We start from the raw sequence: 20,996 nt of genomic DNA on the forward strand, positions 1-20,996 counted from the left end.
ATGTTTTGGCTTCAGATCCAAACCGAAGCTGTGGTAGGAAAGAACCATTATCTGGTTCCTAAGGTTTTGATAATTATTTTCTTATACATTATAGTCATTTGTTAGCTGCACAACCTTTAGGACAGATGTTACTGGTAAAACTAGGTCTGAGTATTCGTCTCTATTTTATTTTTCTCACCATGGCTAGACAACTTCAAGGTCATTGGACAAGTAGTCAATATTGTCAAGGAACTACAGTGATAAAAACAGGGTAGATATTCTGTCTCAAGGAAACTGCTTTGGGACAAAATCTTAAAAAACTGCAGGAGAGGCTTGTCTTAAATATACAAGGTAGAGCTTTATTGGAGAATGCCCTATAAGGCCAGAGAGAGAGAACTAAATTCTTAATCATTTTAATGCCATTGGGACTTCCAAGGATGATATATAACTATCCATGTGTTGAAGGTCTGTTATACCAGATTTTAGGACTGTTGGGGGAGTAGAATATAAAAATGACTTGGAGAGATTCTGGTAGAGGTTAGAAAATGTGGGAAATCCTAGACTGACCAAGTGGGTGTTTCCAGAAGGAATGCCATCTTGTCCTGATGGATGACTGCTTAGATGGACAAAGTATAACCCAGAAACTCTGTATCTGAGATCTCGAATATCCATTTGTTAGCACTGGCCTGAGAGTGATGGTCAGAAGACAACTGAAAAGTGATCGGACTAAGGACATAGGAGATATTAGGTCTAGAAACCGTGTCGGGTTTTTTTCAAAGTATCTCACAACTACCAAATCTCATGGGCTATGGAAAGTGCTAACTATCAAGTACTGTAAGTTAACAGGAATACTGCAGAGGCCAAAAGGAATCACAACTTCCTGGCAAAAATGAGTCTGGAAGTGATCATACCTTATCATCTTCCCACACAAAGACAGCATTAGTATTTGCAACGTCCTAAAAGTCCAGTTTTGCTACAGAATCAACTTACTAGTCATTGGGTAGTAACATTGGGTAGAAGCCTCAGCTCATAAATAGTTTTATTCCAAAAAAGCATCAGGGGGATGACAGGATAAACAAAATATAGTATGTCCATACAACGGGACATGATTTGGCCATAAAAAGGAACAAAGTGCTAACGTATGCTACGACATCTGTAAACCTCAAAAACATATTACGTGAAAGAAGCCAGATGAAAGACCATACCTTGTATGATTGCTTTTATATGACATGTCTAGAATAGGCAGATTAGTGGTGGTGGATGGCTGGGGATGGGAACGAGCACAATTTTTTTTTTGGGGGGGGGGGGACCTGTTTTAAAATGGGATTGTGGTGATTATGGCAGAACTCTGTAAATTTACTGAAAACCACTGGCTTGCTTACCTCACATGGGTAAATTTTTATGGCATGTAAATTTCATCTCAGTACAACGGTTTAAACACACACTCACACGCAAGCGGTCTTTGCAGAGAAAGAACAGACCTAATGAACTCTAGAAGGTACCAACAACCGGCTCATTAAGAGAGCACATGTCTTTGACATAAGCCCCAGGCATCAGATCATTTATATCATCTCATTTTCTGCAGAGAAAAAGGAGGCTCATCAGCCTGGGGTTCACATCACAGCCTCTGGGCACAGTTAGTTCAGCTGTCACAAGAGGGCACTATTATGCCATTGCTGGTAGGGGCAATACTGGGCTGTCTCTGGATTTCCTCCTTGCTGCTGTGCAGGGACCCTGCAGGCCCAGGGGCTCCGGGGGACGCGGACGTGCACGTGGTGTTTCAGGTAGATGACTAACCCTAGACTCGGGCCCTGTTGTACTAGCTGTTGGTACTTCAGATTGTGCTGGAAGGTTCTAGAAGGTAGGAAAGTCTCTGAAAGTCTCAGACATTTACTTCCTACCCACCTGGTTGAGGAGAGATTCTAGATGAAAACTGAACTCGGCTTTTCCCCCAGGACTGTGCTGCTAGTATGAGTTCTGGGATGAAAATAAATAGGAGCTCTAAAAAACTCCAGACTTCAGGAGGTAACTTTTGAACAGTCATTGACGACCTAGACTCTCTGCGGGCCTCAGGGAGAGGGGTTAGGTCACAGTGCTTCACAGCAGCCCCTCAGACACAGAGAGAAGTTGACTCTGATCTACTTCCCTGAACAGAAAGATTCTGCAGCTGTAGGGTTTGGGACAGAGGGGAACTCATGTCCTTGATCTGGGTGAAGGCAGATGGGAAAGGTATTAAGTAATGATGAGGAATGGGCAGGGCTCAACACATTGTCTAGCATTTGACTAACAATGAATATGCTAAATGAAAAAAAGAAAACAGTGGAATTAAAAGTCAACAGGGTGTTGTAATGTAATAGACTTTCAGAGAGAAAACTGGTTTGGGGGAGCAGCATCAGAAATTACTCTCTTTAATTCAGAACAATGGAAAGTTGGCCAAAGATGAACTAACCTTGAGTTTGCTCCTTGGTGATTTTCCGGGAGACTGCACCAGGTGGAGTCGTTACAGGAAGGAAACTTTATTTGCAGCAAGTAAGGAGATCACGGGGCATAACTTCCAAAGCTGTGACTCTCCAAGCAGGGTCACGTGAGTGGGTTTCTCTTATTTAGGGCCAGGATGAATATTCAGAGAGCTTTGTCATCAGTTGGAGAGGTGGACAGAAGGTCGCACAGGCATCTTATGCCTACACATACCTGGTATGTTATGTTAATGAGTTTTGTGTTCTTCCTTGGGTGGAGATTTTAACATTATAATGAAGCAGAGGTAACTGTCAGGCAAGCAGAAGAGGCTATGGGGCTGCTCTGAGAGCAGGGGATGCAGGGCTTGGAGGCAGGACCTTGCTTTCAAAACAGCACCGTGAATTTTTACCACTGATTTACTGTCTCTGATATGGTTAGGCTATTTTCAGGCCTCACAGAGACTGTTCTTTTTTGCATTCTCTTTGTCTCCTTAATATCCTTAACTATTGATATTTTTGCATTTTTCTATTGCAAAATAGAAAAATGGTCGTGGAACATACCTGGGGCTCTCAAATTACTTCTCTTGGGGCAGGAAAGCTAGATCTCATTTTTCTTTTGGGTGGGGCGGGGATCCTTTCACTTTCTACTTACAGTCTGAGTATAATTCAATAAGATGGGACAGCTCTAAGCTTGGAGTCTACATAGACTACCACCTAAGCCTAAATCAAGTTATTACTTAGCAGGAATGTTTTCTTTGGATGTAATAGAGCAGGAGAAAAATGCTGACTATCCTTAATTTCTTCAGATAACCCAGGAAGAGACAAGCTGTTGAAGTAAGTTCTTATTTACTACAGCTGAATAACTAGTATCTCATGGTGTCACACACTTTTATATTTCATGTGTTAAAGAGTTTCTGTGAAGTTTTCAAATTTATGCAACAAAAAGAATAATTGCCATTAATTTCTCCTTAATTTCTTCAGAGACAATCGGAATTACAACACCGTTCCTAGGAATAGTGCCACCAACTCCAAGATTAAACAGGTGCTAGCATGATGGATCAGGCTCACAGAGCTAAACCACAGATGTGTCTTTATCCTTCTACAAACACAATGTTTTCACCAGGAGAAAGCATTATAAGAGTGGCCTTTATGGCTTGCTAGCGGGGAGTCCTATGTTTTAGTGAGGTGGACCTTTGGTCGGGGATATAGGGGTTTATGTTATTCACATATTCTATTGCTCTCATAAATCGAGGACTAACAGGTTTTATGGTGCTGTCATTGATGCTGTGTTTCCTGGCTTCCTTGTTGGTAATTGAGTTTATTTTGTTGGAAATTCACACAAAGTCAGAGGGTCTTTCTGAGCCATGGCTGAGCATTTGTGGGGAAGAATAGAAAAGGTCATGTTTGCTTGAATCATAAAATTTCTTTTGGAATTTTTTTGGTAGTGTCTTTGTCTGATTTTGGAATCAGAGTAATGCTGTCTCCCTAAAATGGGTTGGGAAATGTTCCCTCTTTTATTCTTTGGAAGGATATGTGTGGAGCTGGTTTCTTTATTTCTCTTTGGGATTTATTTCATGGACATTCACTGTTTGCATCACTGTTTTTGCAGAGAGGGTTTGTTTTCTTGGAAACCCTAAGAGTCAGGCAGACGCTCTCACATTCTTGATCGGCTCTCACCTGGGGAAAACCTACTTCCATTTCTTTACAGTTTTGAGTGCCCTTTTGGGGCACGTCTCTCATATCAAACAGGCCTGGGTTCCAATTCTAGCTTTGCTTCTGATTTTCTAAACTTAATTTTTTTAGAGCAGTTTTTAGGTTTACAGAAAGAATTATGCAGAAAGCATAAAGGGTTCCATTTATTCCTTTTCTTCTCCCTACACAGTTTCTCCTGTTTTTAACATCTTGTATTAGTATAGTCCATTCGCTGTAATTGGTGAGCCAGTACTGATATATAATTATAAACTAGAGCCTGTAGTTTATGTTAGAGTTCATGCTTGAGCTACACCATTGTTTAGCTTTGGACAGATGTTTAATATCATATTTTGACCATTATAGAATCATATAGAAGTTTCACTATTCTAAACATGCCTTGTGATAACATTTATTTATCCTGCCTTCTCCGCCCCTGAGGCCCTAAAATCCACTAATATTTTACTGTCTTCATACTTCTGCCTTTTCCAGAATGTCATAGAGTTGGAGTCATGCAGTACCTAGCCTTTTCATATTAGCTTCTTTCACTTAGCCATATGTTTTCAATTTTCTTCCATGTCTTTTCATGGCTTGGTAGCTCATTCCTCTTTAATGCTGATTACCATTCTGTTGTCTGGATGTACTGGTTTATTTATCCATTCATCCACTGAAGGACATCTTGTTGCATTCATGTATTGACAATTATGAATTATGAATGAAGTGCTATAAACAGTTATGAGAAATAAATTTTCAGTTTATTTGGGTAAATGTCTAGGAATAAGACTATTGGCTTATATGATATGACTATGTTTAGCTTTGTAAGAAACTGTTTTCCAGTATCATTACCATTTGTCATTTTCACCGGCAAAGAATGAAAGTTTCTGTGGTCCCACATTCTTGCCAGCACTTGGTGTCATCTGTGTTTTCAGATTTAGCCATTGTATTAGATGTGTAGTGATATTTCACTGTTGTTTAATTTAATTTCATTGTTGATTAAATTCCCTAATGATATATGATATTAAACATCTTTTTATGTGCTTCTTTGCCACCTGTAGATCTTTGTTGAAGTGTCTATTCAGATCTCTTGTCCATTTTTTTAATTGGGTCATTTTCTTATTATTGAGTTTTAAGGTTCTTGGTATATTTTGCATATGCTCCCTTTATTGGATATATGCTTTGCAAATAGGATTTCTCATCTGTGCCTCAGTTTCATTAATGGTATGAGCTGGGCCAAGGCTCTTAATCTTTCTCAGCCTTAGTATTCTCCTCTCAGACAATGAGTATAATAATATCCATCTTACTTGTAGAATTGTTTTAAGAGATAAAGCTGACAAGTTATGTGAAGGAACCCAGGCCACTGTCTGTCTCAATAAAAGCTGGCCTTTTGGCTTTGCCTCTTCTCCCAACCCCCAAGCATATGTCCATTTAGCATTTCTCATGTTTTATATGTAGTTGTTTTCATCAGTGCTTTTCGCACTATAATTAAGCATAAGAATTGTAGACTCTGATTCAGTGGATCTGGGGCAGAGCCTGAGATTCTGCATTTCTAACAAGCACCAGGTGATATTGGTGCTATAGGTCCAGAGAGCACACTTGGAGTAGCAAGGGAAACACGTCTGTCTCCTCCAAGTCAATGCTTTCAAACTTCTGTCTTAACTAGTGGGCTATGAAATCAATTTTGTGGATTAGCAATCATCATTTTTATACACATGGAGTACAATAGAAAATATCATAAGGAGTTAACCATTGACAAAATTGTTTCATGAGAAAAGCCTTAAAGTTACACACACACACACACACACGCACACACACAATATGAATTTTGAAGTCCAGGTAAAGGATATTAATATTTACTGTATTACATAGAAAGAAACCTAAAAACTTTGCTTGCCTGTTCATGTAAATATTGCCAGACTCAAAAATGTATATTTGCAACTAATAGGTAAATTAATACTGTTTGTTTATTGCAGCTGGGGTGTAGAAAAAAGTAAGATAGGTAAGGGTTTTTTTTTGTTGTTGTTGTTTTTTAATTTACTTATTCATGAGAATTACACAGAGAGAGGTAGAGACATAGGCAGGGAGAGAAGCAGGCTCCTCACAGGGAGCCCAATGCCTAACTCAATCCTGGGATTCCAGGATCACTCCCTGAGCTGAAGGCCGATGCTCAACCGCTGAGCCACCCAGGTGTCTCAGATAGGTAAGTTTTAAGATAGTCTGAGTAATTTTCATAATGAAGCAAAGACATGGATTGGGCTTTGAGGAATAGGGAGGATGACACTTGGTAGAAAAAGAAGGGGGTGGGAATGACCCTTGAGCTTTAAATAGAAAGTGTGCAGTAGAGGGCTCATCTCCAGTGGGGAGACAAATGAGAAAGGATAGTCCAGGAATGAGAGGAAAAAGGGAGCTAGTGAAGGGTTATGAGTTTGGAATTAAAGGTAAAAGCAGAAACACACTGTGGATTAGTCGGAATGGGGACAGTAAAAGGAAATGAGGCAGGAAGCCCAGCTAAATTTCTCTGTTGTATTAATACAGGAATGAGCTGATAAGAGCCTGAGTTAAGTTAATGGCAGAGAAAATGAGGATCACAAATCATTCCAAAGGATAATTCAGTGCCCTAAGCTCACCCTCTATTCATACTGCTATGGGGTATCCCAGTTAAAAGAAGGAAGCAGACTCATAAGCCTCTTTGCCTACATTATCAGATGTCACATGATGACAGTAATGACTCCACTTCCATCCCTAGGGAAGACTCAAAGTATCAGTAGAAAATGAAGTACAGAAGGAAGGGGTGGAGAGGAAATTGGAGATTCTAATCTGTCTCTTTATCTCTGTCATACTCTCTCCAAGCCTGTCTTCCATAGCTTCTCACACCACTAAATAAATACAGGCCCACATCTAAACAAGCAGCACAGTACCACGTTTGACCATCCTCATGAGTTTCTCGTTATGTGGCCAGGAATAGAAGAGCTGGAAAACACCCAAGAGATTTTCCAGCCTGACCATTTCATGTTACAGATAAGGAAAGGGACTGTGAGCAGTTCACATAGGCAGCAGCACAGCAACTGGCAAGGGACAAGCACTTCACAGATGGTTTCTTTTGTTTTGTTTTTAAGATTTTATTTATTTGAGAGAGAAAGAGAGAGTGCTTGAGAGAGAGCAAGGGGAGGGAGGGGCAGAGGGAGAGGGAGAAGCCGGCTCTCCACTGAGCAGGGAGCCTGATGGTGTGGGGCTGGATCCCAGGACTCTGGGATCATGACCTGAGCTGCAGGCAGACACTTAATGGGCTGAGCCACCCAGGTGCCCCACCACAGACATCTGAATAAAATGAAGGAGATACTTAGAATCCAGAACCTCTGACTTTCAGACAACTCTCTTTTGCTTGCTTGGAAGCTGACTTTTCACAAACCCTTCCTACTTGAGAGAAATCCAAGCTCCAAATATTGGGACCACACAGAGAAACTGGGGTTCACCCTAAGACTCTAAGATCATGCATACTGCCTTTTAGTAAAAGGTGCACAAAAGAGGAAGACAAGTATATGGGAAAGCCAGGAAATTCGATTCATTAAGATGTCAGAGCCCTGAAAAAATCTGGGCCCACTTGTGAAACACTGAAATAAAATAATGGGTTGCGCTGGCCACAGAGGACTCTCGGTTCACAGACTAAAGTGAGTACTAAAGGTAACCTGAGGAAACAGTTCCAGGAATCTCTCACAGCCAGAGGTACTTTGTTTCCTACAACTCCATTTTCACCCAGCTGTGTTTTTTTACGTTGTTTGGGGCTATTTTATTAAGCCCATGGATTCCTCAGACAGGTATATAGCAAAAGGGTGAAATAAAAGGAGGAAAAATATTTGCTATGCAATGGAAAGGATAAAGAAAAAGACTATCTTTTGTGGGGAGACTCTGGAAACCTCGACTCTTTATGTCTCCCTTCCTTCTTAGTTCCCAGAGGTTAAAAATGGGCAATTGGAAGCTGAAGGGGAAGTTCCAAAGAGGGAGTGACGCTGTTGGAAATCCCCAGACTGGTGGGGTAGGAGGAAAGCAGAGGAGTCTCTTGACTACAAGTATGTAAGATTTATATTCCTGGGTGCTAAAATCAAAGAGACCAGGGCTGAATCTTGACTCTTTCATCTCGGGCAAGTTCTTAACAACCTCATGTGGTTTGCATTTCAAAAATGAAGACAATGATCATACCTCTTTCACAGGTTGTTTTGAGAATTACACGGGGGTAATTTATATAATACGTTGAGCACAGCCTGGTGCACAAGAAGCACACAGCTTATGATGAAAATTATCATTATGACTTGGGATTATTATTACATACTAGGGAGCTTCTGGGAGCAGCAGTGGGGGTGGAAGGAGTGGCTGCAGCATTGGCCATAGGTGCCAGTGGATGAGGATGATAAACCAAGAGTCTGCCTCTAGCACTCTGAGTTTTTATCCTCACTCTAATACTTCCTTGTTACATTTACCTTGGAAAAGTCCCCAGTCCCCTCCAGGTCTTGGTTTATTCATTTCTAACTGGTGAAAAATTATAATAAAAGCCCTAGGGGCATGATGGGCTGGATAGCAAACACCATGCACTGAACTGTTATACAAGTGAATGATTTTTTTGTTGAAATTGTACCAAATGTGGTCAGCTCCTTCCCTTGTACCTCCAGCCCCCTGTCTTGTTAACCTTTGGAGCTAATCTCAGAGTGCTACTGGGTGATCACAATTATTAAAGTGAAAATTGGCTAGCACTTCCTATTTGCTTGCTGTGGTGACCTGAACTGAGATTTTGGACAAGTTCATTGCCACAGCATATACCTTTAAGAGGAGATGTTGTTCACTCATTGTCCTACTTCCCCATGTTTTCTAACATCTTCCACTTCCAGCATCCAAATGGTATAGGGACACAGCCTTGCTGCCTAGGAGCCAGTTTCATGTCACATGGGAGGGATCTCAGTCACTTAGAAAACCAGGAACGAGGTCAAGGGCCGTTAGAGAGTGCCAGTCAACACAGTATTGTTAGCTATAGGCATTATGCTATATAGTAGATCTCCAGAATTTATTTATCTTGTATAAGCTAACAATAGTGTATAGCTAGTGGTATTGTATAATTAAGTGACAGCATTATATACTGTAATAGCTAATGGTATTGTATACTTAAAATTTGCAAAGAAGGTAGATAGACTTTCTGTTAAGTGTTCTTACCATTAATAATAATAATAGTAATAACAAAGGGAGCAAGAGCAAAGTTTGGGAGGTGATGGAAGTGCCTATGACTTTGATAGTGGTGATGATTTCATGGGTGTCTAAGGAGCCCCAAATTCATGGAGTTGTATGCACTAAATATGTCCACTTCTTTACATGTTGATCAGACCTCAAAAAAAAAAATGGTTAAAATGTCCAAAAAAGAATGCCATCCTGCACTCTCATTTCAGCAGGGTGGCTTCAATTTTCCTTGGCTGGTTGCTGCAGTCTCCTCAAACAGATCTGTTTCTGAGTCCCTGGGAAGGAGAATAAAAGCAGAGAGATTCTTTTCACCAGGGGGGAAAGAACGAAGCTCACAGATTGAGTCTTGTGTTCAGGTAACATCCTGCCAGCCAAACCGTACCTGTTTGCAAAAGTCCTCAGATTGGATTCCTCAGAGGCCAGTCTGCATGGGATCCTTGTGTCCCCGAGCCTGTTTCTGGGAACTTGGGTTGACTATAAATCACAGAGAGTGCTCTTTGAACAAGTATTCCAGTACTCAAGCATCCAAAATAATGGTGCTCTTAAAAATCGATGCTCCTGAAGGCTAGTACCTATTCCCTTATCGTAAATGGACTCACTGTGTTAACTATTACTATGCAAAATATTGGGGATTCTTCCTTCAGTATGACCCTGGGGGAAGTTATAAATCAAAAACAGAAAAGTTGCTCATCTTACATTCGGTTGCTGAATTGTATTGCTCAACTTTATCAGTCATGTGATTTGTTTTTAATTTTTTTCATGAAAACAATAATGGATAGGACTTACTAAGTATGTTAAGTCTCTGAATTGTGTGTTTTCCAACAACTTTCAAGGCAGGAACAGTCATCCTGTGATAATCCCCAGTTTCTAGTTGTCATTCCAATAAGCTTCTCAGTGTAAAGTCACACTCAGAATTGTTTAATTCCAAAGTCAATAAAATTTCCATTAGGGCAAAGTGATTGTTTTCCAAGTTCCAATCTATCTTTAAATGACCAAAAATTGCCAGAGAATGTGCTATGGGTAATTCTAAAAGAGGTTGTCTGACATATAACTTGGGCCAGCTCTATTAAAATACATTTATATGCTCACATAATGTAGAACTACTTTGAAGGAGGGGTGATTGCTCATTTCCTACCACACATTTCATGTTTAGTTGGGAGAATAATTTCCATCTCATCTCTACTCCATGGATTCTCTCCTTATGCTGTATTCCTTTTTATTTTTAGCTTGAAAGGAATTTCTAGAATGTTTATTAGGTCACCTGGTTGCCTGTGTATTTACTGCCCAGCTCAGGGAAGACTGATGAAGCTGTCATTAATTCAGCACACCAGCATGCCCAGGTGCCTTCTGTGGCTGTGAGTCAAGTCCAAAACAGCTTTGCATATCTTTGAGCACCCTTTGAATTGCTCTTCATCTGATGGTTGAGTAACATCCCCCCTCAGTGATACCACTGATGGTTTGCTCACCACTTATGATAGGAAGCCAAGCTTGGTAAGTATCCAAAGGTAATGTGTATTGCACCAAAGAGTAGAGGTTTAAGCTCTCACCAGGAAGCACAATCCAAACTTAATAAAGTGGGTTATGAAGGAATCAATACAGTGCTTGGCACAGAGAAAATGCTCTATAGATATTCATATCTTCATTTTCTTCCTTTTAAAAAAAGGATTTTATTTATTTATTCATGAGAGACACACACACAGAAAGACAGAGACACAGAGGGAGAAGCAGGCTCCACACAGGGAGCCTGATATAGGGCTCAAACCCTGGACTCCAGGATCATGCCCTGAGCCAAAGGCAGATGCTTAACTGCTGAGCCACCCAGGCATCCCATCTTCATTTTCTTCCTTAAATTGCCTGTATTGGGCATGTCATCCGTCTACATGGGCTAAAAGAAGTATTATTTCAGGAAAAATAGTCTAAGGATCATGTACTTTTCTAGATATTCTGAATTCGATCACAGTACCACTTAGATGGATTGTAAATTCACTTCACAGAGTCTCTTGACCAGTGATTATCTGCTCTGTTTGAAGAAACTCTAAGACTTCACTAGTCATCTTCCAGAGTTCATATACAAATATTGTTTACATACACATATATATGTGGATAGATAGATAGATAGATACGAGAGAAAATATAGTGGGGAGATAATAGAGGGAGAAACATAAAAGATTACTCAAAACTAACTTGTTTCCTTCATTTTTTTGTTTGCTTTACAACTAGCTCTCTAATTAGTTTACAACTAGCTCTTCATATATTCTGAATATAAACCCCTTATTAATTATATGATCTGCAAATATATTTTTTCATTCTATAGGTTGCCTTTTACTCTCTAAGAATCCACAAAATTCATAAATTTGATGTAGGCCCATTAGTCTATGCTTGCTTGGGTTACCTGTGCTTTGGTGTTCTATCCAGGAAATCATTGCCAAATCCAATGCCATGAAATCTTTCTTTTACATTTTCTGCAAGGAGTTTTATATGCTGGGGTCTTACATTTAGGTTTTAAACTATTTTGAGTTAATTTTTCTGTATGATGTAAGACAGGGTCCAACTTCATTCTTTCACTAGTTCATTTTCTTCCTTGGCTAGTTCCCACTACTCCAAGGTACATAATTTTTTAGTTAGCAACAATACTCAACTGCATGACTCACATATCAAGTTTAGTATTTATTTCATGTTGTATATGTATATCTGACTTTTTGTTTTTCATATTCCAGTGTCAGGTAGATCTGCTATCATGGCTGCTGCATCTGCCTCAAGAGCCATGGAGTAAACTGTGCCTCTGATTCCTTGCTATGGATTCCCAGCCAGTTGGATTTAGCTAGGATACAGACTAGCACACCTCTGATCCTATTATTCTCCTGGTTTGAGCTGGTATATGTTTGTGTCCCTACTGAGATTTTAATTTTGGTCATCCCTTCTCATATGGATTTGTAATTATAGGAGATTTCTTTGGCCAGTGTCCTGGATCCTTGTGCCTTCCTCTACTTCCTCACTATTACTATAGACAACTCTTAACTGAGAGTTGAGAGAATTCTCCTTTTGACCTTCTCAGTTCTTAAACTCCCCAAATATGGGAGCATGGAATCCTTAAAATAAGGAGGAACATAACTACTCAAAAGAAGGTAGAGCCCTGATACTTTTATAGTTAGAAATATTTGGAAGAGCCAATTTTGAAAAAAGGAAAACAGCCATTTATCCTACATTAAGATTAATTATAAAAATATAATACAACTATTCCACAAATTTATTGGATGACCCACTTTAGACCCTTGGCAATTGTAGTTTACACTCAACTTGAGCCCCCATTTAGTACTGTTATTTATCAATTTTACGAAATTTAACAAAGCTTGTTGTTTTGGCTCTTGTTATTTTGCTTTGCTTTCTGTGCCAGTTCTAACTTGGCTCATTTATTGGGCCAGTAGTTTCTCAAAATGAGATCCATGGGCTGGCTACATATTAATCATCTGAGTAACTTACAAATTCAGCTCCTGGGTGGATCCTACTATGGGCCTCTTGGTTTGGAGCAATCAAATCTCAGTGAAATTTTGGTAACCCAGCACTTTAAATTGTGTTTTACAAGTACCATTGTCCCTGATTTTGTTTTTTTAAAGTTACTTGTTCTTTAACTTGGGTGAGAGTTTTATCTGAACTCTAGTGATTAGTCTATGTATTGATCTTATGGACTCATCCGTGGCACTTGCTCTTCTCTTCCTGCAGTACCAGAATTCCCTGGATCTAAGGCAAATTTCTGCTTGTCTTCACCTGTCCAACACAGTGTATGCTCTTTTTCAATAGTTGCCTGCCACTCTCTTCTATTAACTGTCAGCAGTGCCTCCATCTCTTCCTTACACTTGGTAATTGTCATGTGGTGCAAGCATTGACTGATTATTGAATAGCCATGTACTCTTCTATATTCCTCTCAGTCCCCTTGAAGTTGGGCAGGGCCATGTGGTTCTCTGCCTAATGGAATATGGGGGAAATGACTAATGTCACTTTCAGGATGAAATTTTTAAGAGTTGGTGTTCAATTCTTAATTTTTCTTTTTCCCACAGAAGCAACATGTAGATATGGCATCCTAACAAATTCAAAACATCCAGAATTGGGGCTCCTGGGGGGGTGTAGCCAGTTAAGCACCCGACTCTTGGTTTCAGCTCAGGTCCTGATCTCAGGGTCATTAGATCAAGCCCCAGATCAGGCTCTGAGCTCAGTGAAGAGTCTGCTAAAGTTTCTCTCTCCCTCTCTTTCTGCCCTTCCTTGGGCTAATTCTCTCTCTCTCTCTCTCTCAAATAAATAAATTAATTTAAAAAAATAACCAGCCAGATTCAAAGAATCACTTCAAGTAAGGCAGCTTCTCAATATGTCTTTATTGCATTAAGCCACAGAGATTTCAGAACAAATGTTACTATAGTTCAGTCTAGCCTATGCTCACTAACATAGTTGGTATACATATTAATCTATTTGTTTTGCCCCATTAAGCTTTGTGGTTCTAATGAGTTTGTGATACCGGTGAGTCTTTCCCACTTTTCATTGATCATTTGGCTTTGAACACATTAATTTGAGAAATATCCTATCTATAATGTATTTCCAGTAACTTAGATGTGTAATCATTCATGAGCATGGTAAGCCTTGCCAAGTTCCATGTAAACTGCAGCATTGGTTACAGAACTTACTTCTTGTTTACATGAGTTTTTCCATGTCTTTGATGAATGCTGGTTTCTATGACTTCACTTTCCAATACTAAGAGAAATTTTCTTAGCCACTTTAAGCAAGATTGTTACAGATAAAAATCTCAATTTCACCAAAGGGGACAAATAGTATGTAGTAGAAATTAGGTATCCTTCCTATCAGAATCACATTTCCAGTAATGAGGTCATTTTTACCTCTCTGGTATAGATATTGGTACAGTGCTTTGGAAACAACAGGTACTTAATGTATGTTTATTGGAATGAGCTTGTAAATGTATTCATCTTTTCCTTTTGGATTATTTGCCTTTTGAGGGGAAGGACTATGTCTTGTTTCAACTTTATGCTCTACACAATACTTTGTTCATATTAAGAGCTTGGTAAACATTTAATTTAAATTTAGGGATGCTTGGTGGCTCAGTGGTTGAGCATCTGCCTTTAGCTCAGGGTGTGATCCGGGTTCCCGGGATCGAGTCCCACATCGGGCTCCCTGCATGGAGTCTGGTTCTCCCTCTGCCTGTGTCTCTGCCTCTCTTTGTGTGTCTCCCATGAATAAATACATAAAATCTTTAAAAAAATAAATAAATTTAGCAAGTAAGTCTGACAGTGATGAAATTGGAGAAGGGTAAGACTTGGGCTATCAGGTATAACTAGTGAGCCTCCATCTGTTTTTGATCTTGATGGATTAGTGTCAATACAATATTCAGCAGCAGCATCTCGGTGAGCCATCTATTTACTATATTTCATGTTCCTCCACATTCAATATTCAGCCATAACATTAATGGACAATAAGAATAGCAAACAAATATGTAAAGCCTTTAATTTCAGCATAGCATGCTTCTGAAAATTAACATTGTGCGTTTTTACATGTCAGTGAGATCAATATAGTCTCAAAACCACCCTTTGTAAGATGAATTCAACTCTTGGATTGAATATATATATATATATATATATATATATATATATATATCCATTTCTTCTAAAGAAAGTAATTTTGTTTTAACATTCCTCTTTCCTACAGGAAGGTTTCCACCATTAAAATGTTATTCTTCCTTTGAAAAAAATCACTGAACCTTTGGAATTTGAAATGATTTGCAAATTATTGTGATTAATTTCTGGTACAGCTAGAATTTCCTTGGTGATATTTTTCTCATGTAACTGAAGAATTATTTTCCCACTCATTTATCTACTGAATGGCCATTGCTCTGTTGACATGAACTTCATAATTAGCAATTCAATTTGTCTCCTTTATCTAGAATCAATTCATTATAGTATTTGGTAACATGTTTTACTACACTTTGGGACATCCTTCCTGCTTGATGAATAGTGTTTAAAAATAATAATAAAACAATTTATAGTCTTTCCTAAAATTTCTACTTACACATGGCCTTGAAAATAATATAATATCTTAACATGGATGTTAAAAGTCTGGACAGTGATTATTATTTAAAAATATTAAACGTAAAAAATATTTCTTGGTAGAGCTTGTAATATTTTTAAAGAGTTTAAACACCATATTGTTAACTATTCAAATTGATCACATTTATGAAATTCATACTAGGTAACCCACACTGCATGATGCTCCAGGAATGCAGAGAAGGATTACTCAGTAGCCCCTATTCTCAAGGAACTCATGATCTAGTCAATAAGATGTACTAGCATTCAAAACATCATCATTGTGATGGATACTCTAATTGGGTATTGAGAGGAGACGTTAAGCCTAACACCCCTTACAAGCAGGTTTAGGCACAAAGGGGTGAACAAGGAGGGAATAGGGTCAGAAAAGATAAATACTGAGTTGTTTCTTAAAGGATGAAAAAGATGTTACCACGCCGAGAGAGTAAGGGCTTGTATAGCATCCCAGGCAGAGGGAAGAACATATTTACAAGTATGAAGCCATGGACACTGTCCGTTCTTTGACTGAGAAGACCGTGTTTCAGGATATACAGGAGAAAGAAGAAGGAAATCAGACTAGAGAGATGCAGGGTTCCAACCACAGGGATATCATGCCAAATCAGAGTTAACCCTTTACCTTCCAGGAAAATGAGCAAGTTATGAAGGATTTTGTGCACAAAGTTGCATAATCAGGAGAATTTATAGCCTCAAGTTTCATGATGGAAACAGAAAGTCATATGATAAATTTTTCTGTAGTTTTCACCATCTTTAAACCCTATTAAATGATATTAGCTTTTAACTCAAATATCACAGACTTCCCTGGCTGGTGATTAATACCATGGTCACACTTTAGCAAGAAACCAAATCTATGGGTTCCGAGTCTGTACATACTGACTAGCAGGAAGAGCCTTCATTTCTAGGAAGTTCATCTTTAATATCCTCTCCAATTTTGGTGATCAGTGACGGCTACTTTCTTCTGTTGTATTGTCTGGTGTTGGGTGAGGCACAGAAATACCAATCCCCAAGCAGTCCCCAGAATGTGTTTGTTGTTTGTTTCCATAACTTCTGGAAAGTTAGGATATCCTAAGATATCTCAGGGAAAGGTATTACCTTAGTCTAAATAATGGCCAGCTTGGCTCTGATCCAGTTAACAAAGCCTACAAATATAACACATTTGATGGATGTAAGATGACTATTGGTTGTAGTATTTCAAGGAATATTTTTTAAACTTCTATAATGTGTTGAGTAATACTTCTATTGAGTGAGGTGATTGTTATGAATCTTCGCCTTTTCCAGTCAATCAATTCTGGGGGAGAGAGCTCAAGAGGATATGTCTTGTTTCTAGTTCTTCTCTTCTGTTCTCTGAAGAACAGGTCCCTGGGATGTGTACATTTGAAGTGACATGGAAAACTATACTTTAAGCCCTCAAAAAAGTAGGATTTGCCATTTTTGACTGAAAAAACAGAGAAAAAGACTTGAATGTGATAGATACTGGACACTGCATTTGTCTGTTCTGTCATTTGTACCTTTGATTTTGGAACTTTTCCTATTCTATGTGATCTTGGTAGACAGGTCAGTCATATAACACATTATTTCCTTAAAAAAAAAAGGATGAGCCTGTGACATGTGGTGTGCCAACAGTTTGCCTTTCCAAATGAGAAAATCCTGATTTTTTCATTTGCTTTAGTTCTGTCTCCAACCTTCCCATCATGGCTGCTTCAGTCTTCCAATATGAAATCACTAAATGTGAACTGGGGAGAGGAGCATGGAATTGGCTATCTAAAGTTGATATAAGCCCCTTTCAGGTCACTGCCAGCAGGTTTATCCTGAGACTTTATACTCCTCTGGACACTGAGATTGGCCCAGTACTAAGTATATATATCCAAATGATACTGATGAACAACATTGTGAAGGATTGGTACAGCAGCTTGTGGGTAGAGTATCCTACACATTCCCCTGAGACGAAGGCTGTGAGGAACATGTTAGCTTAGGGCTACTAGTCACCACTTGTTACCATATGAAGAAAGAATATGTGAAAATAAGGGAAGATGATGGCAGAACCAAGAAGTGAGGAGAGAGTGTCCAGGTGACAATTTGAAATCCTGCTCTTAGTTTTACCTGGCCAGATTCAGCCCTCTGGGATTTTCTGATTTAATAAGAAAATGAATTCAATTTTTTACATAAGCTAATTGGGTTTCTGTCACTTGCAAGCAAAATAATCCTCATCCTAACGAATAAAGAATGTCTTAGAATGGGGGATTTATATTTTTGTATACTGAGAATGGAAAGTTTAGAAATCTTTGGGGACCCAGATAAGGATGATTAGGCTTTCCTTAAATAGAGGGTGTGCAAAGGAAAACCCGAAATTTCCTTGGCAAACAAGTGAGGAGACCACAGGAGCAGAGAGTGACTTAAGACCGAAAGACTCCAAGAGCAGCAGGAGCCAGGTGACTTGGCCAGAGACTTTATGCTTCTCCATACAGTGAGGGATTCTCTACCCTTTTAAAAAGTCAACTCTTTGTGCAAAAAGGGGAGGAGTGATAACAGGTTCCTGGATGCTAAATTAGATCTACTCTAAAAATTCTATCCTTTATACTATTGTTGGAGTTATCTTTATGGCTGGACATTTGATTACTCCATCTTAAATGTAAAATGTTTCATAATTTCCTTTTGTAATATTGTGATTTAAAATGCATATATTTGGTCTTTGACCCTGTTTCTGACACAGAGCTCCTAAGACCCTCAGAGTTTCCTAAGTGGGGAGAGCAACAAAGGTACCATTTGTTGAGATAATGAGATAGATCTTGGAAAGCACCTAAGGATGGAGGCTGGTTTCCAGTGGAGCCATCCATGTAATTAGAGGATTGGAACTTCCAGCCCCACACATTGACCTCTGGGGAAGCGAGAGAGTCTGGAGGTTGAGCCAATCACCAATGACCAATGAATTTGTCAAGCATGTTTATGCAATGAAGTCTCCATAAAAACTTAAAAGGAGGTGATTTGGAGAGTTTCCAGGCCTGTGAACACCTGGAGAGGGCATGAACCCTACACCTTTTCCCCCACACCTTGCCCTATGCTTCTCCTCTATCTAGATGTTCTCGAGTTCTATCCTTTTATAGTAGACCAGCAATCTGGTAAGTAAAGTGTTTCTCTGAATTCTGGGTACGGCTCCAGCAAATCAGTCAAACCTGAGGAGGGTGTTGTGGGAACCTCTAATTTATTACCAGTTCATCAGAAGTATAAGTTATAGGCTGGACTTGCCACTGGCATCTGAGGTGGGGGTGGGAGGGCAGACTTGTGGGATTGAATCCTTTGCCTGTGGTATCTGATAGTATCTCCATACAGAGGGTCAGAAATGAGTTGAATTGTAGGATACCCAGCTGGTGTCAGAACATTTCTCTTTGCTGGTGGGGAGCACTCCTCTCTTACTGGAAATGAGTAATCAGACCCTTTATCTTTACTTTGGCAGAAAAAAATCAAAGCCCCTTCTCATGATCTGTTAGTCCCTTTACAATGTGGCCCTATTCCATTTCATTCTCCTCAGACACTTACCTTCTAGGTCCCTGGGTAGACCTTGCTCACATGTGTTTCTGAATATTTGTGTCCTAAAAGGTGCTCACTCTGCTGTCAACCTAGTTAAGATCTACTTGCCATCTATGCTTTAGCATAATAATCATTTCCTGTAAGAAGTATTTCCAGATTCCTCTAGGAGACATTCATAACTTCCATTTCTATTTTCCTTTGCCACCATATGTATGTCTCTATTATAGCATTGATAAATGTGTTTGCATTTTCATTTTTGTACAGCTGTTCCCAACTAGACTGAAGACCCTTGAAGATGGGTTCCCATGACTAAGCCTCTTAAAAATGTAGTCTAAAGGATGTCACAGATATAAGCCTTATTTTGTCTCAGCAGTTAGAGTTAGCGGGCTGATTCTATTCCAGAATATTTACTAAATGTCAGACATTCTTCAAGGAAGCAGAAAGATTAGCAAGAAATAGATTAAGTTCTTTACATTCTAGAGCAGAATATAGGTAGGAGGTAGATAGATGGATAGACAGGCAGCCATTTAGAGAGGAGAAAGAAGGTATGTATATATAAACTGCAATGACTGCCCAGGAAGCATTGTGCCTAGATCAACTGCAGAAGGCTTCGTAGAGAAAATAACATTAGAATTGAGTCTTTAAAGCATATGTAGAAACTCTTCCAGAAGGAGAGAGAAAAAGAAGAAGGGAAAGCTCATTACAGACAAAAGTGACTATACATATAAACTCACAGACAAAGTAGGACAAATGTAGTTCATGGTCTAGAGCCAGATTGGGTGGCTGCTATGTGATGTTTAACTCAGTTCCTGGCATATAACAGGTGCTCAGTAAATGTTTGGTGAGTGAATGAATATCAGCTACAAGAATAAGAGTAATAGGAGAAGTGTTTGGAAGATAATTTGGGACCTAAATTCAAAGGGTCTTAATATGACCAGGTAAGGAGTTGGCACTTCATCCAGATTTCAATAAGGCAGAGTTTCCTAGTGGGTAAGCCCAACCAGTAGTCAGCCTCTGGGTCTGAATGCTGGCTCCATCATATACCAGTTTTGTAGCTGTAGGAAAGCCTGAAACCTCAAGTTTTTCACTGATAACATCAGATTAATAATTCCATTTGCTTTGTAGATTTGCTCTGAGAATCAGAGTTAAAATATTTAGCACTGAGGTGCACACAATGTGAATCCCCAAGAAAGGTTCTCTGTTATTATTATTAAGTGCTCTTTATGCTCTGGAGGGATTTTGAAGAATTTTAAGGAGACAGCGACAAGAGCAGGTTTTATTTCTCTAAGATGCTACTGAGCTGTTGGCATGTTGGGGGGCCCCAGAAAGTCACCTTTCCTGATTTTTTTCTGGCCTATTTTGATCAGCTGTGAACAAAAGCACACACAGCTCCTTGAAAAACATCAGTGATTCCTTTTTTAAAAAATATTTATTTATTCATAAATAAAAAGAGACAGAGAGAGAGAGAGAGAGAGAGAGAAGCAGAGACACAGGCAGAGAGAGAAGCAAGCTCCATGCAGGGAACCCGACGTGGGACTCGATCCTGGGGTCTCCAGGATCATGCCCTGGGCTGAAGGCAGCGCTAAACCACTGAGCCACCCGAGCTGCCCAACATCAGTAATTTCAAAGAGAGGTAAGAGGCATAGAAACTATCGGTCAATATAAATAGATATATTAATATTGATAATAATTAATAATAACATCATTGCTTGCAGAGACTGTTTTAACCTTGGAGGATGAAAACAGCAGCTTGGTAATGGGGCTGAGAGTTAGAAAGGCTAGTATCAAATATCAGGTTTAAACGAGTGTGGGAGAACAGGCAAAGGGAACTAGAGATAATGGGAAAATGGCTAAATGGCCAATAATAGTTACTAGAGGAAGAAAATGTTCTAAAATGTGTAGCTATCTCACTGCCCCTGTCCGCCTCTAACCCTTTTAAGGACAGCTGCAAACTCTTGCATCCTCACAGGCAGGATGAGTGCAGCCTTGGATGGAGCGATTTTGGCCAGAAGCCTGACTCAGAATGGGGCGG

General features: G+C 39.4%; 1 long non-coding RNA gene across 1 annotated transcript in view; it reads left to right on the forward strand.

The window, feature by feature from the left end:
• Nucleotides 1-2,619: 2,619 nt before the first annotated feature.
• Nucleotides 2,620-20,996, forward strand: part of LOC119873431 — a 38,507-nt gene continuing 20,130 nt past the window's right edge. The window contains exon 1 of the long non-coding RNA XR_005364050.1: nt 2,620-2,673. This is a non-coding gene — a long non-coding RNA (uncharacterized LOC119873431). The remainder of the gene's footprint in view (nt 2,674-20,996) is intronic.

The sequence above is a fragment of the Canis lupus genome, chromosome 9 (genome assembly GCF_011100685.1).
Source record: "Canis lupus familiaris isolate Mischka breed German Shepherd chromosome 9, alternate assembly UU_Cfam_GSD_1.0, whole genome shotgun sequence".
Classification (NCBI taxonomy): Eukaryota; Metazoa; Chordata; class Mammalia; order Carnivora; family Canidae; genus Canis; species Canis lupus.